We start from the raw sequence: 16,505 nt of genomic DNA on the forward strand, positions 1-16,505 counted from the left end.
GCATGGAAAGGGGCTTGGGAGAGGAGCAATTGCTAACTGCCCTCACTAGACCATATAATACAAAGGCTCTTTGTTTCTCATAATTTCTCATAGTAGAAGATCTTATTAATGGGTAAGATCTAAATATAAGCATCACTGCTTCCATTAAAGCCCTGCTTAGTTACTAAACTTCAAATCTATCCTGTTTCAGTTATGTATAGATTTTTTTTTCAAGTGCCATGCTATGTCTTAGTTCATAGACTACATTAGGTAATAGTATTTAAACTGGACATAAAACCCCTGGAATTTCTCAAAAATTTAATCATAAAAATAAATGAAAGCAACAGGCTTGCCTCATAGCTCAATTGGTAAAGACTGCCTGCAGTGCAGGAGACCTGGGTTTAATCCCTGGGTTGGGAAGATTCCCTGGAGAAGGGAAAGGCTACCCACTCCGGTATTCAGGCCTGGAGAAATTCATGGATGCCAAGAGTCCATGGGGACTCAAAGATTTGGACACAACTGAGCGACTTTCACTTTCTTTCACTTTTGCCTAATGTAAAAAAAAAAAAAAAATCAATGAAGCCAAGAAAGTAAAGTTATAAAATGGGAAAATGAGAAGTTTATGACTTTTCTAAGTTGCCACATTCCAGCTTTAACCTTCAAAGTTCATTACGTAGACAAGTGTGCAATGACTGGCTGGTTTTGATTTTCCATTCCCTCTTCCTAGTAAAGATTCCTCTTGCTTAATTAACATTCTCAGGCTATGCCTAAGTCACAGTGGGCCCAGAGGTCCTTCAAACAATCGATGTCTGTACTCTCAGCCAACAACATAAAGAAATCCCTCTAGGAATGGACCCAGCTGGGGTTCAGAGTCACCTTCAATCTTTGTGAGAGCTGATGCAGAGGCCCTGTGTTTACAAAGCAGGATTGTTGCCCGGCTAGTAGTTGTGCCTATTCTCTAGTTCATTGGAATTATTAATACAGCAAAAGATATTCATTGGCTTCCCGCCTGGCAGCCATTACAATTTCCAGCCACTAGTGTACCCAGGGGCTTCCCTGGTAGCTCAAACAGTAAAGAATCCGCCTACAATGCAGGAGACCTGGGTTCAATCCATGGGTTGGGGAGATCCTCTGGAGAAGGAAATGGCAATCCACACCAGTATTCTTGCCTGGAGAATCCCCATGGATGGAGGACCCTGGTAGGCTGCAGTCCATGGGATTGCAAACAGTCGAACGGGACTGAGAGATTAAGCACAGTGGTATCCAGTTTTTTCTAGGCTAATGTAATACTTAATAGGAATTTTGATCTTGTCTAGCTTCCCTGGTGGCTCAGAGGTTAAAGCGTCTGCCTCCAATTCGGGAGACCTGGGTTTGATCCCTGGGTCGGGAAGATCCCCTGGAGAAGGAAATGGCAACCCACTCCAGTATTCTTGCCTGGAGAATCCTATGGACTGAGGAACTTGGTAGGCTACAGTCCACGGGGTCGCAAAGAGTCAGACATGACTGAGTGACTTCACCTTCCACCTATTTCTACGATTAAAAAGATAAATTCAGATTATAATGAAAGCAGGCTAATTTATAGCCTCTGTAATCAAGAATACTAAGTAGCCTTTTTTGTATCTTCAGTGGTTTATAAACCCTGTTCATAATTTTCCAATTTTAAAATTGAAAATAAAAAAACATATTTGTGATGAAGAGTAACTTCTAAAGTACTTTTTTTCTCAGCTAATAGTATGAAAAAATGTAGTAGAATCAAAGATCTATTTTTATCTCTTAACACTTTATAATGTATATCATTCTCCATGCTAATAGCACCTAAGGATAATACATTACTTGACGTAAAGGATTAGTATATGTCATATTTAGCTAGCAAGGTTTAATAAAATATTTTACTTTTCCTTGCTAAAAAGAGGCATCTTATATTTCTTAGAATCCTGAAGAGAGTTTACCAAAGTACAAAAGAGGCAAAAGAGGCAAGAACAATCTTTGTCAAATTTTAAAATTTCTTTTAAAAAGTCCTTTTTATTTAAATATCTTTAGATATAATATCAGAGAAGGCAATGGCAATCCACTCCAGTACTGTTGCCTGGAAAATCCCATGGGCGGAGGAGCCAGGTAGGCTGCAGTCCAGGGGGTCCCTAAGAGTCAGACACAACTGAGCGACTTCACTTTCACTTTTCACTTTCATGCATTGGAGAAGGAAATGGCAACCCACTCCAGTGTTCTTGCCTGAAGAATCCCAAGGACAGGGAAGCCTGGTGGGCTCTTGTCTGTGGGGTTCAACAGAGTTGGACATGACTGAAGCGACTTAGCAGCAGCAGCAGCAGATATAATATTTTTATTTTATCAATTTTAACTTACAGGCCGTTCAGTTCAGTTCAGTTGCTCAGTCATGTCTGACTCTTTGCGACCCCATGAATCAAAGCACGCCAGGCCTCCCTGTCCATCACCAACTCCTGGAGTCCACCCAAACCCATGTCCATTGTGTTGGTGATGCCATCCAACCATCTCATTCTCTGTCGTCCCCTTCTCCTCCTGCCCTCAGTCTTTCCCAGCATCAGGGTCTTTTCAAATGAGTCAGCTCTTTGCATCAGGTGGCCAAAGTATTGGAGCTTCAGCTTCAACATCATTCCCTCCAGTGAACACCCAGGACTGATCTCCTTTAGGATGGACTGGTTGGATCTCCTTGCAGTCCAAGGGACTCTCAAGAGTCTTCTCCAACACCACAGTTCAAAAGCATCAATTCTTTGGTGCTCAGCTTTCTTTATAGTCCAACTCTCACATCCATACATGACCACTGGAAAAACCATTGCCTTGACTAGACAGACCTTTGTTGGCAAAGTATTGTCTCTGCTTTTTACTATGCTGTCTAGGTTAGTCATAACTTTCCTTCCAAGGAGCAAGTATGTTTTAATTTCATGGCTGCAATCACCATCCGCAGTGATTTTGGAGCCCAGAAAAATAAAGTCAGCCACTGTTTCCCCATCTATTTCCCATGAAGTGATGGGACCAGGTGCCATGATCTTAGTTTTCTGGATGTGTGTTGAGCTCTAAGCCAACTTTTTCACTCTCCTTTTTCATTTTCATCAAGAGGCTCTTTAGTTCTTCTTCACTTTCTGCCATAAGGGTGGTGTCATCTACATATCTGAAGTTATTGATATTTCATTTTAAAAGTCCTTTTTATTTAAATACCTTTAGATATAATATTTTTATTTTATTTATTTTAACTTATAGGCAATAAATGAATAATCTCAGTTTTTTCTGACCATTTAATCTTTCTGATGTATCATGGATAATCATATCACTTATCTCTCTAAACTTTGGGTTTTTCATCTGGGAAAAAGAGACAATAATGATGGTATTTCATAGGAGACATAAGTAAAATATTTCAAAATGGGCAGCTGAGATAATAACTTGAATCAGCAAGCACCTAAGTAAAAATGAAACTCTATTCAGGCTATGTGACTTCAGAATCAGAATGCATAAGCCTTTACCAAGCTATAGATATTTCAACCCTATAACCTTTCTTAAAGCCCTTTTCCACAACCTTTAGTAATAAGAAAGCAAGAAATGGATTAGATCCCTGGAGACAAGCCAGTTCTGTTCCCAAAGGCAGTTTCCAGAGAAGGATATAGAGCCCTGGTGTGGGTATGAGGGAGAAGGAAAGGGACCCGCCTCACATCCTGAATTTAAGAGAAGACTGGTGTCCACACTCTGGAAAGAGAATGGGATGTACTCAAACTGTCTGCTTCAGGTGGGGTTTCTTTCCTCAACTCTTGGTCTTATAGAATCTGATTCTTATTCCCTGGACTTTGACAATGTCTGATCCTCATATCCAAGGTCTAAGGAAAGAATCACTGTCCTCATACTGTGGATCTATAGAAATTTGCCTTGGAATCCTAGAGCCTTAAGTCTACTAATTAATATATCAAATGTAATTCAAAAAGTTACATGCACCGCTATGTTTGAAGTAGCATTATTTACAATAATAGACAAGTAATCTAAATGTCTATCAACAGATGAATGGATAAAGAAGATATGTGTGTGTGTGTGTGTGTGTGTGTGTGTACTATTGTTGTCCTTTACTCATTAAGTTGTGTCTGATTCTTCAACCCACTCCAGTACTCTGGCCTGGAAAATACTATGCATGGAGGAGCCTTGTAGGCTTCAGTCCATGGGGTCGCAAAGAGTCAGGACATGACTGAGTAACTTCACTACTACTATGGACTGTAGCCCGCCAGACTCTCCTGTCCTTGGGATTCCCCAGGCAAGTGTGGGTTGTCATTTCCTTCTCCAGGAGCTCTTCCTGCCCGAGGGATCAAACTTACATCTCCTGCACTGGCAGGTAGATTCTTTACCACTGTGCCACCAGGGAAGCCCCCCAACAAAAGATGATACAAATGAACTTATATACAAAAGAGTAATAGACCTGCAGACAATAAACTTTTGGTTACCAAAGGGGAAAAGTGAGCAAGGGATAAATTAGAAGCTTGGGATTAACATAAACACACTACTATATATTAAATAGATGAACTTACTGCATAGCACAGGGAACTATATGCAATATTTTGTAATAGACCATAAGGGAAAATAATCTGAAATATATATATATATATAAACATTAAGTCCCCTCTGTCTGAATGAGTTCAATTCTGAAGGTGCAATCCTAGGTCCAACAAAGTTAGCCTAGGTACAAAACTAACAAGGCTTTCCTGGTGGCTCAAGCTGTAAAGAATCCACATGCAATCCAGGAGATGAAAGAGACATGGGTTCAATCCCTGGGTTAGAAAGATCCCCTGGAAAAGGAAACAGCACCCCACTCCAATATTCTTGCCTGGAAAATCTCATGGACAGAGGAACTTGGCAGGTTACAGTCCATAGGGTTGTAAGGAGTTGGGCATGACTGAGCATGCACTCAGTCAATTGACATCATCAGCTAATATAAGCAGACATATAGTACAGTACGTAATGTGTTTACAATATTTTTTACACAAATAACATAAAAAACAAATACAAAAAATAAAGACAACATTTTTGATCTTAAAGTATACCATCTTGAAAACTACCGTAGTACAGCACAGCAGCTGGCATACAGGGGCTGGCATTGAGTGAACAGGCAAGAAGAGTTACTGGCTGGAGGAGGGAGAAGAGGTGGGAGATGGTAGAGCTGGAGAAGCATCAGCAATAGGAGATGGAGAGCAAGCTGCAATTTCACTCACACCTGAAGTTGATGGAACACATGGCCACATCTTTGAAAGTTTGCAACTTGAAGGTTCATATATAGGGGTTTACTGTAACTGAATCACTTTGCGGAACACCTGAAACTAGCATAACATTGCAAACCAAATATAGAAAAAAAAATACTCTTATTCACACAAGGGCTATTCTTCACAATGTAGACAGACATTTCTTGTCCTTTCATTGGGCTTCTATTTCAGTGATAAAATATCTACTCTCTTTACCTAGAATTGTGTCATCCTAGGTTTGAGCTATTTCAAATCCTAAAACATGATGTTGCGACAGTGCTGCACTCAGTATGACAGGAAATGTGGAAAACTCAGCAGTGGCCACAGGACTGGAAAAGGTCAGTTTTCCTTCCAATCCCAAAGAAAGGCAATGCCAAAGAATGTTCAAACTACCGCTCAGTTACACTCTCTCACATGTTAGCAAACTAAAATTCTCCAAGCCAGGCTTCAACAGTGCATGAACTGTGAGCTCCCAGATATTTAAGTTGGATTTAGAAAAGGCAGAGGAACCAGAGATTAAATTGCCAACATCCGCTGGATCATCGAAAAAGCAAGAAAGTTCCAGAAGAGTATCTATTTTGCTTTATTGACTACACCAAAGCCTTTGACTGTGTGGGTCACAACAAACTGTGGAATATTATTCAAGAGATGGGAATAAAAGGCCACCTGACCTGCCTCCTGAGAAATCTGTATGCAGGTCAAGAAGCAACAGTTAGAACTGGACATGGAACAGCTGACTGGTTCCAAATCAGGAAAGGAGTACATCAAGGCTGTATACTCTCTCTGCTTATTTAACTTATGCAGAGTACATCATGTGAACTGCCAGGCTGGATGAAGCACAAGCTAGAATCAAGGCTGCTGGAAGAAATATCAATAACCTCAGATATGAAGATGACACCACCCTTATGACAGAAAGTAAAGAACTAAAGAGCCTCTTGCTGAAAGTGAAAGAGGAGAGTGAAAAAGTTGGCTTAAAACTCAATATTCAGAAAACTAAGATCATGGCATCCGGTCCCATCATTTCATGGCAAATAGACGGGGAAAAAATGGAAACAGTGTGAGACTTTGTTTTGTTGGGCTCCAAAATCACTGCCAATGGTGACAGCAGCCATGAAATTAAAAGACCCTTGCTCCTTGGAAGAAAAGCTATGATGAACCTAGACAGCATGTTAAAAAGTAGAGACATTACTTTACTAACAAGGATCCATCTAGTCAAAGCTATGGTTTTTGTAGTAGTCATGTATGGATGTGAGAGTTGGACTATAAAAAAAGCTGAGTATTAAGAACTGATGCTTTGAATTGTGGTGTTGGAGAAGACTCTTGAAAGTCCCTTGGGCTGCAAGGAGATCAAACCGGTCAATCATAAAGAAAATCAGTCCTGAATATTCATTGGAAGGACTGATGCTGAAGCTTAAACTCCAATACTTCGACCACTTGATGCAAAGAGTCAACTCATTGGAAAAGACCCTGATGCTGGGAAAGATTGAAGGCAGGAGGAGAAGGGGACAACAGAGGATGAGATGGTTGGATGGCATCACTGACAGATGGATATGAGTTTGAGTATGCTCCAGGAGTTGGTGATGGTCAAGGAAGCCTGGCATCCTGCAGGCCATGGGGTTGCAAAGAGTAGGACATGCCTGAGCAACTGAGCTAACTGAGGTTAAGTAGTCTATCCTAGGGTGTCTTTTTAATTTTTCTTAAGGGAGGGGGAACCTTAGAAATACTTGTAAAGGTCACAGCCCAGGAAAACTGATCCACCAAAGGCTGATTTTTAATTACACAGTTATGGGCTGCTTCTCCACCCCGACCCATTCCTTACCATCATATCAACAGGACTCCAGTAAAATAACAGTGGGTTGCAGATGAAAAAGTTGTAAGGTACAGACTCTATTTGATGATGATATGTTCTTAGGGGAGCCTACAGACAACAGGGACATCAAAATACAAAACAAAACAAAGACACTAGAGAAATTTGAAGTCTCCATCACTGATGGCTTCAAAAAACATTGAACATACTCCAACACCTAGCCTCTCATATCAATTCATTTATTCCTCATTGTGATCACAAGTCCTAGTATTAAATAATTTCAGACTTCTTAGCTGCCTCACTGGTATCAATAAGAAGAGAAAATCAAGAAGAAAACTCAGGGCAATATCTCCAGAGTGGACAATTTCTCTTGTTGTCACAGAGCAATTAACAGAGTTCCCTGGAAGCACAGGATGTAAGCTTATTCTGCCTGTTCTCTCTATGAAATAACCTTTGGATATTTTAATTTGGGATTGAGCTCTTAGTTCTATTGTAGATTCCTTGCATTTCAACTCAGCTTCCTGAAGTAACCATAAATATGTGTTTTGTTTTTTTTTTATTTTTTATTCTCCCTTGGAAAACTAAAATCCAGAGCTTGTTTATAATTCACTCCTCAAGAGAGCTAGAACTGATTTGAGTTTCTTGTCTATGATTGTATTTTTTATCTTGAGCATGTTTTTGTCTTTTTCACCATCTCACCATCTTTAACCAATACTAAAATGGTTTGAATAGAACTCCTTCCTTGTCTGGTGCTTAGCTACACTCCATGAGTCATTCTGGGAGAAGGAGAATGGGAGAGATGGATGCCATCGTGGAGGATGACATGGGAAGAGCTGAGAGCGAAAATGGGGAGTGAGTGGAAAATATGGAGGAGGACATAACAAAGGAAGGTGTCTCAGGAACCAACACGTTATCATACACTCAATATACATCTTCCTTGCTGACCATCAGCTGTTCTTACTCCATGCCTGAGGGACACAGCCTAACCTTGACCAATGACTGAAAGGACAAGCAAGAGCAAGGGGGCAGAAGTTCAGCAGTAAAGAATAAAGGCAACAGCATCCAACAGCAGCACAGACTTGCTTTTGATGCTTCTGTGATCACCTGTAAGCTCCACGACTTGACATCATGGTGCATTTTACTGGCGAGGAGAAGGCTGCTATCACTGACCTGTGGGGCAAAATGAATATGGAAGAGGCTGGAGGCGAGGCTCTGGGCAGGTAGGAAGTGGCCTTCATGGGGGACAATGGTGAATATGAGCCTGGCAAATTGATCAGCAAATTCTGAAAAAATTTTCAAGTCACTGATTTTCCATCTGCTATTTCCATCTCATAGGCTACTGGTCTTCTACCCCTGGACCCAGAGATTCTTTGACAGCTTTGGCAACCTGTCTTCTGCCTCTGCCATAATGGGAAACCCCAAGGTCAAGGCCCACGGCAAGAAGGTGCTGACCTCCTTTGGAGAAGCTATGAAGAATTCGGACAACCTCAAAGGTGCCTTTGCTAAGCTAAGTGAGTTACACTGTGACAAGTTGCACGGGGATCCTGAGAACTTCAGGGTGAGTTTAGGAAGTGTTCGTGTGTTCCCTGTGGCTTTTTACTTTGCAGTAATAATGGAAGTTGAGTGTTTGATTGGAAAGACTAGCAAAGATCTCAGAAATCGTAGATCAAACTAGGTGTTAGGAGGACAGACTTCCAGTGGGCATACCGAACCCACCTTGATTCGGGACTAGTGACATAAAGAGCTATGAGCAGCCTTACTGTGCATGCATGCTAAGTTGCTTCAGGTGTCAGATTCTTTGTGACCCCATGGCTGTAACCCACCAGGCTCCTCTGTCCGTGGGATTCTCCAGGCAAGAATACAGAAATGTGTTGCCATTTCTTTTTCTAGGGGATCTTCCCAACCCAGGGATCAAATCTGTATTTCTTACATCTCCTGCATTGGCAGGCAGGTTCTTTACCTTTAGTGTCACAGTGAACAGCCTTAAGTTTGTTTAAAAATTTTCAGAAACTTCTGTCAGAAGTGGATGTATCTACCCCCAGAAAATATCAAAGAGTAGCATATTTGCTCAAGGAGAAATAAAATCTGACTTTTGATAGATGAAGTCCAATCTCAAGGAAGGAGAAGTATCTTATGTGATTCTTGATGACTGAAGTTAGGAAAATATTTGGGAGAATAATTTTTAGACCATTCATCTCAAAGAAAAATAGATCAATTCTCTATTAAATTACCCACAGTGTTGTGACTAAGTGGAGGCATATTGTTGCATTGGTTGGAGGCTTTACTAAACTCATTCTAGGAACCTATGAAACCCTGAAATCCTATGAATATAAAAATTAGAGGGAGGGAGAGAGGCAAATAAAAATAGTGAAATAGGAGAGAGGCAGGGCCTGTAGGTAGAAAAATATTGAATGGAGGGCTCATAGAATTTAAATTAAATTGAAGGACAAGCTCATACGAGTTTATTGTATAGGTACAACTTATGGAGCAGTTTAAGATGTGGACTTGGGAGTGAGTGTAGGTACTAAGCCATTATTTTCTGCAACTCTTTTAGGAAACTTCTACTTGGCATACATAATTGTCATTCTGTCTCTCATCCAATAGCTCCTGGGCGATGTGATTGTCATTGTTCTGGCTACTCACTCTGGCAGAGAATTCACCCCTGACATGCAGGCTGCCTGGCAGAAGCTGGTGTTGCTTCTGGTGTTGCCACTGCTCTGGCCCACAAATACCACTGAATCCTCTTTTCAATTCACCATTTTGTGTCCCCAGTGCCTTCCTTCTGCCCTTGGGGACTGGGGTTTGACCTTGAGAGCCCAGCTTCTGTCTAACAAAGTACATTCTATTCAGGGATCAAAAATTAACATTGTATCTTCTCTATCATTTCATTTTGTGCTAAAGGAGAAACAGTTCATTAGCTGAAGGATGGGGAGAGACATAGGAAGAAGTAACAGTCCTTTGAAAAGCATTGGGAAACTCATCAGTGGAAGACAGACATTCTGGTAGGATTTAGGGTTATTGGGAGAAAGTTAAGGTGGAGAAAGTTTTCTGTGGTTGAAAATGTTTATTTTAGTGGTTGCGGTCTGACTGCCACAGGGCAGTGGGGCAAAAACTTCCTGTAGCAGGAAGGCAGATGTACTAAGTGGTGTCTGAGAGAAAACAAAATAGATTTATAGTGCATGCCACAGAGTTTGCAGGAAAAAACAAAAGCTTTGTAGGGATTTATCATCTAGACTCCGGTTACTTTTTCAGTTTGCTCCAACATACATTTTGAGTCAACTAAGTTATCATATATCTTATGAGACTGAATTGGAGATAAGAAGATCAGTTGAAGGGTGGCTGAGAATTTTCAAAAAATCTCCATGAACCAGCAATAGCTTACCCTTTTCTGAAGGATTCCACTGTCTCCTTACAAAGCCAAGGCTAAGACACTTGAAATCATTGTACATCATATTCTCATTGAATGTAATGTGTACTAAAGTAAAATTAGAGCTAGGGTAGTGTATGAATTCGGACAAGCAGGGGGATGACCAAGACTTCGTGTAGGAGATAAGATAATAACTAAGTCTCATAGTTTAAAATTAGCCAGCCAGAACTTGGCAATGTGCATGAAAATGGCTCTCTGGAGGTGGAAGAGAAAGTAAGACATAGGTGGAGGATTAGGAAAGACTAGATAATATAAGGTTTTGAAGATAAAAATATGTTATTACCTTGATAGTAGTAAGAATAAGCAATAAATATTCTTAACTTTAAATGACTCAAGGAGTAGGATTTGGAGAGGCAAATAATCTGCTTAATTCACACAAAATGAATTGAAAATTGCAGACTAGACATGGATGCTAATTGAGGAGAAGAGATATAATGGACTCAATCCAAGAAGAGCGGTGTGTTTATTTGTGTCTGACTTTTTGTGACTGTTTGGACTATAGCCCACTAGGCTCTTCTATCCATGGGATTTTCCTGGCAAGAATGCTGGAGCTCGTTGCCATTTCCTCTCCAGAAGATCTTCCTGATCCACTGCTGGAACTTGCATCTCCTTCTTGGCAGGCAGATTCTTTACCGCTGACCTCTGGGGAAGCCCTGAAAGATCAAGGAGGTCTGCAAAAAGTGAAGGATGAAGAAGGGGAGAGTGAATAGGACATATTTTCTGATTGACTGGGGTGGATGAGAGGGAAGGGGGTGGCAGCAGTTGAGAAAACTCACAGCCTGGCTCTACCAAGAAGAGGCCTGCAATGACCTGGAGACGTCATACAAGAGAAGCATTAACTGAATTATTCTTGAGAATGTCACTGCCAGATTGCTCAGGGAATCATGAGCTCCAGGCTTTGAGTCAAACTGTCCTCTTGAGGACTGGCAAATTTAACTGTATGAGGCATTCATTTCATTATTTCCATACATTAACTACAGTCAGTTCAGTTCAGTTCAGTTCAGTCGCTCAGTTGTGTCTGCCTCTTTGCGACCCCATGGACTGCAGCATGCCAGGACTCCCTGTTCATCACCAAGTCCTGGAGTTTACTTACTCATGTGCATTGAGTCGGTGATGCCATCTGACCATCTCATCCTCTCTGGTCCCCTTCTCCTCCTGCCTTCAATCTTTCCCGGCATCCGGGTCTTTTCAAATGAGTCAATATGTCCTGTGAATTACTTTTGAATTTGGCCTTTTGTCTTCACAATTTGGCTAAAAGACCAGTGATTACCTTTTTGCAGACTGTCAACACACTGGTCTGTCTGTGCTCCCTTACCTATTTATTTATTTGAGTGCATTGGATCTTAGTAATGGTTGGGAGATCTTTGTTGCATCATTTGAGCTCAGTAGTTACGTCTCTGGGTGGGATCCTTGTTGCCCAACTAGAGATTAAATCCATGTCCCCTGCATTGTAAGGAGAATTTCTATCCACAGGACCACTAAGAAAGTCCCCCACTACCTCTTAATATGGCCCTAAATAGAGTAAAGAAAGGCTCTCTGTGGCATGAAACCTTCTCATCCAGTCAGTCAACGAATGAGAGCAAAGTACTTTTTTAAATCAGTTGATCTCTTTTTCATCCTTCTTGCCTCTCAACTATTATTCTTACTCTGAATATCACTTTCACTTTTCACTTTCATGCATTGGAGAAGGAAATGGCAATCCACTCCAGTGTTCTCACCTGGAGAATCCCAAGGACGCGGGAGCCTGGTGGGCTGCCGTCTATGGGGTCACACAGAGTCGGACACGACTGAAGTGACTTAGCAGCAGCAGCAGCAGGCATGATGATGGTGAAGGAGCAAACAAGATATATTCTTCTTCCCTTAATGATCTAGGTTTAGATCTGGATTTTTCCAGTTCAGGACAATTGAACTGAAAACAAAAACACAATTTACACACACACACACATATGCATATATTCAGGTCTAGAGGGCTCAATTTTTTAATAGATGAAAAGGTGTCTAATTATTGTTGATAGACCATAAAAGTCAGCTGAGAAAAATAATGTGATAACACAATTATCTGGGAATATTAACCTAACTAAGAGCCAGAGGGTTTAGAGATTGTCATTACCAGGTTTAAAATCCTATAATGACTTCTTATTCCCTATCACTGAGGAGAAGTTCTAAGTTATTAGGTTTATGCTTTCTCTACAACAGTATTTTCTGCCATTCTCACTTTTACTATTTACATATCAACCAGCCCATCACTCATATCTCTAGCATAACAGATGTTTGTTTTACTTTACTTAGAGATTTGTGCCACTATCTCAACTTTCAGGACCTCTATCTTAATACTCTCAACTGACAGATTCCTTCTTTTCATTCTGGGCTGCCTCAACTATGACCTTCTTAGACTTTTTTCTGATGTGATTGTGTCCCTCTCTCATTATGTCCTGGAAAAGGCACTGGCGACCCACTTCAGTACTCTTGCCTGGAAAATCCCATGGATGGAGGAGCCTGGTGGGCTGCAGTCCATGGGGTCGCTAAGAGTTGGACACAACTGAGTGACTTCAGTTTCACTTTTCACTTTCATGCATTGGAGAAGGAAATGGCAACCCACTCCAGTGTTCTTGGCTGGAGAATCCCAGGGATGGGGGAGCCTGGTGGGCTGCCATCTCTGGGGTTTCACAGAGTTGGACACAACTGATGCAACTTAGCAGCAGCAGCAGCTCATTATGTCCAGATATTAATTTCCTTCATAACAAATGATAATAGCTGAAATTATTTGTTGATGGGTTTACTTATTCATTTTCTGTATCTTCCACCCCCAAATTAGATTCTTTGTCTATCTTAAATCTCCAGTACATAGAACAATTATAACACAAAGTCATGCAACAAATAGTTATTGAATGTACATTTAAGGATCCATGGGAATGAAAGTTTGAAAAAACATTATAATTTTATTTAATGTAAAAAACATAATGTTTGATCAGCTGTCCCGAGATGGAATGTGTTTCTCAGAGTACAATCAAGGACCCTTGCCTGGCCTTTCCCCTGTGTTGTCATTTGTACTAATGGGGAGCCAGCTCTAAGACCTTAGAACCTGCTGCTTTGGTTTGAATTTGAGCATCCTGCTAGCTCTGCAATTTGAGATGCATCACTTAATACCTTAAGCTCTCATTCACCGATCATGTTTATCTAAGTTTATTTTTTAGAGAATTAAATACATTAATATATCTCACATCTTTAGTTCACTAATTGGAACATAAGCTCTCTTTATCTCTTCCTCTAAAAATAATTGACTGCATCTATAACTTCTATCTTTTAGCAATAGTATTTATGTTATCTATAAGCTCTATCTATCTGCACTATATGTGTATATGTATTCATAAATATATGTTATCTTTTGTCTTCAATAATAATGCTTTTTAAAAAAATTTAGCTATAAGTATAGTTTTCATTATTGAAACTGAGCTTCAATTGAAACTGAAGCTATATGATATTTGATATCATATATCAAATGATAATTTCAAATATTATCATTATTGAAATTGAGCTTCAGTGGAAATAAAAGGTCATTTTGTGAGGAAATGGAAAATTCAAAGCCTGGAATTGAGAAATCAGCAAGACAGGTTTAGAGGAAAGAGAAGAGATGAGTCCCAAAACAGAGGGATGGTAAGGAAACAAGGATAGCTGTGGGAGGTGAAACGTTTGGCAGTATCGAGGTTGAAAGGAAAGAAACTCCAGAAGACTGAACTAAGACCAAGAGGTAACGCAATAGGGACTAAAGACTGCTTTCAGAAGGCCAGAGGGGTTTGTTTGGACTTTGTTTCCTTTTAGAAGAAACCTATATAGGGATGAGGAAAGTGTCTACTGGAAAGTATAATTGTATGAAAGGAACTGTGCCTTTGTTATTTTTCACTTTTCCTCTCCTGGAGGCGGAAAAAAAACTTGCCAAGGAGAAATGTCTATACAACATATGCTGGTTCTGTATAAGGAAAGAACTTAGAGATCACAAATATATTGCTAAGGCTATTTATACATTAGGGCTTCCCTGGTAGCTCAGATGGTAAAAAATCCGCCCTCAATGTGGGAGACCTGGGTTCCATCCCTGGATTGGGAAGCTCCCGTTGAAGGATGGCCTGGCAACCCACTTCAGTATTCTTGCCTGGAGAATCCCCATGGAGGGAGGAGCCTGGCAGACTGCAGTCCATGAGATCAGACATGACTGACTAAGCATACAGCACATTCATACATTGGCTGAGCATTTGTACAGAATTGTTTCTAGATAGCCATTTCAAGTTTGCATCCTATAAATCCAGAAGTAGGATGAAGTGTCTCTGGGGGAGGAAAACAGCTAGAACATGTATGCTGGAGTGAGTACAATAATAAAGCTATGAGTGTTTATTTTTATGCCTGCAAAAGGTGAAGTTGTTTGTGCTAGGAATATAGGAGGGAAATCATGGTCAAGCCCCAGTCTAGCAAGGGGAACAAACTAGCTGTGCTTAGAGACAAGGCAAGGCCCCAGGCTTTGCAGGAAGTTGATATCACTCAGTTCAAAATGGGAGCAGAGAGGCCAGCCCAGAACTCTCTGCTCACTGTGCACATCTGTAATCTCTCTTCACCTCTACAGCTCCTGGAAATTGTGCTAGTGATTGTCTGGCAAGCCATTTTGATACAGAATTAACCCTTCCAGTGTGGGCTGCCTTGAAGACGACAGTGACTGGACTGGTGAACACCCTGGCCCTCAAGTATCACTGAGGGTCCTGCCCAGTAATAGAGTGTCACCAACGAAAAGTTTTATTGTTCTAATAATAATAATAATAACAACAACAACAAGAATAGCAGTAGCAGTAATGCTCTGCTAAGAGCTCTTCTCAGTATTTGTCCTCAGGTCTGCTTTTCTCATGTGCTTTTACATATTTGGAAACATTAGAAATTCTATGTCGAGCTGTATTTTGGGGGGGTCACCATTCAGATTTTGCATGAAGTACAAATTTCTGCAGGAAAATTAAAAACAGAGCACCTAAGGGATGTGGTTGGGACATACACTTGGGAGAAATATATACACGTGAGTTTTTCCAGTTAAAGATATAGGGGCATTCAGGTGGGAGGGGAAGGGTATCAGGGGACAGGAGCTCCTTAGGACCACACACTTAAGTGGGTCTGAAAAGAGACTTCAGTGAAGGCAAAGGTTCTGAGGTAGAGTACCTAAGTGGAGATTCTTTATAGGAAAATTAGCTCAGGTCTGAAGATGGCCATGTCCAGGCATGGATGTCATTCCATTCTAAGAACATATTTTCTAAAAGCAGCTGGCTTGTCCCAGCCCTTGTAAAGAGAGACTCGGGATGGGAGAGGTTGGAGGTCAGAGCAGGGGATACCTCTTTTCAAAGTCAACTCCAAAGAACTGCCCATGGGCTTTACTAAAGAACTATCTGGTTAAAGTGAAGAGAGCTGCCTGAGAAGGTTAATTTTTTTTTTTTTCAGGACTGTTTTTTTTTTTTTTTTTTCTTTTAAATATTTATTTGTATTTATTTATTTGGTTGTGCCACGTCTTAGCTGTGGCAGGCAGGATCTTCAATCTTTGCACCATGCAGGATCTTCAGTCTTTGCACCATGCAGGATCTTTAATCTTTGCACCATGCAGGATCTTTAAATGTGGTATGTGGGATCTAGTTCCCTGACCAGGGTTGGAACGTGGGGCCCTGCATTGGTTGTTCAGAATCTTAGCCACCAGACCACCAGGGAGGGAATTTTAAATTAATTGTTGCCATGAGGAGACCTATGTGAGCAGGCTGGCTACAGCATTTCAAGAAGGAGAGACCATTGTAAACTGCTCAGAGAGCGGGACTGTCTAAAAAAGTGAGAGAGAAAATCAGGAGTTAGAGGTAACTTCAAGAATCATTGCCTGCTTTGCTGAAAGGATGGAAGTATTCCCCAACATTCAGAGCTGCAGAAGTCCCTGAGTCTGGGGCCTTGCAGGGGCACATACTCTGATGAAGATGGACATTAGAGCTAGAGATAGAAAGTACCCAGATCCAACCCTGCAGGCCAGACCCCAGCTGAG

At 40.9% G+C, this 16,505-nt stretch overlaps 1 pseudogene; it reads left to right on the forward strand.

Annotated features, from left to right (window-relative positions):
• The first annotated feature begins 8,041 nt into the window (after positions 1-8,041).
• On the forward strand, positions 8,042-9,770 carry LOC513241 (hemoglobin subunit epsilon-1-like; annotated as a pseudogene).
• Positions 9,771-16,505: the final 6,735 nt, after the last annotated feature.

Source organism: Bos taurus, chromosome 15 (assembly GCF_002263795.3).
Source record: "Bos taurus isolate L1 Dominette 01449 registration number 42190680 breed Hereford chromosome 15, ARS-UCD2.0, whole genome shotgun sequence".
NCBI lineage: Eukaryota > Metazoa > Chordata > Mammalia > Artiodactyla > Bovidae > Bos > Bos taurus.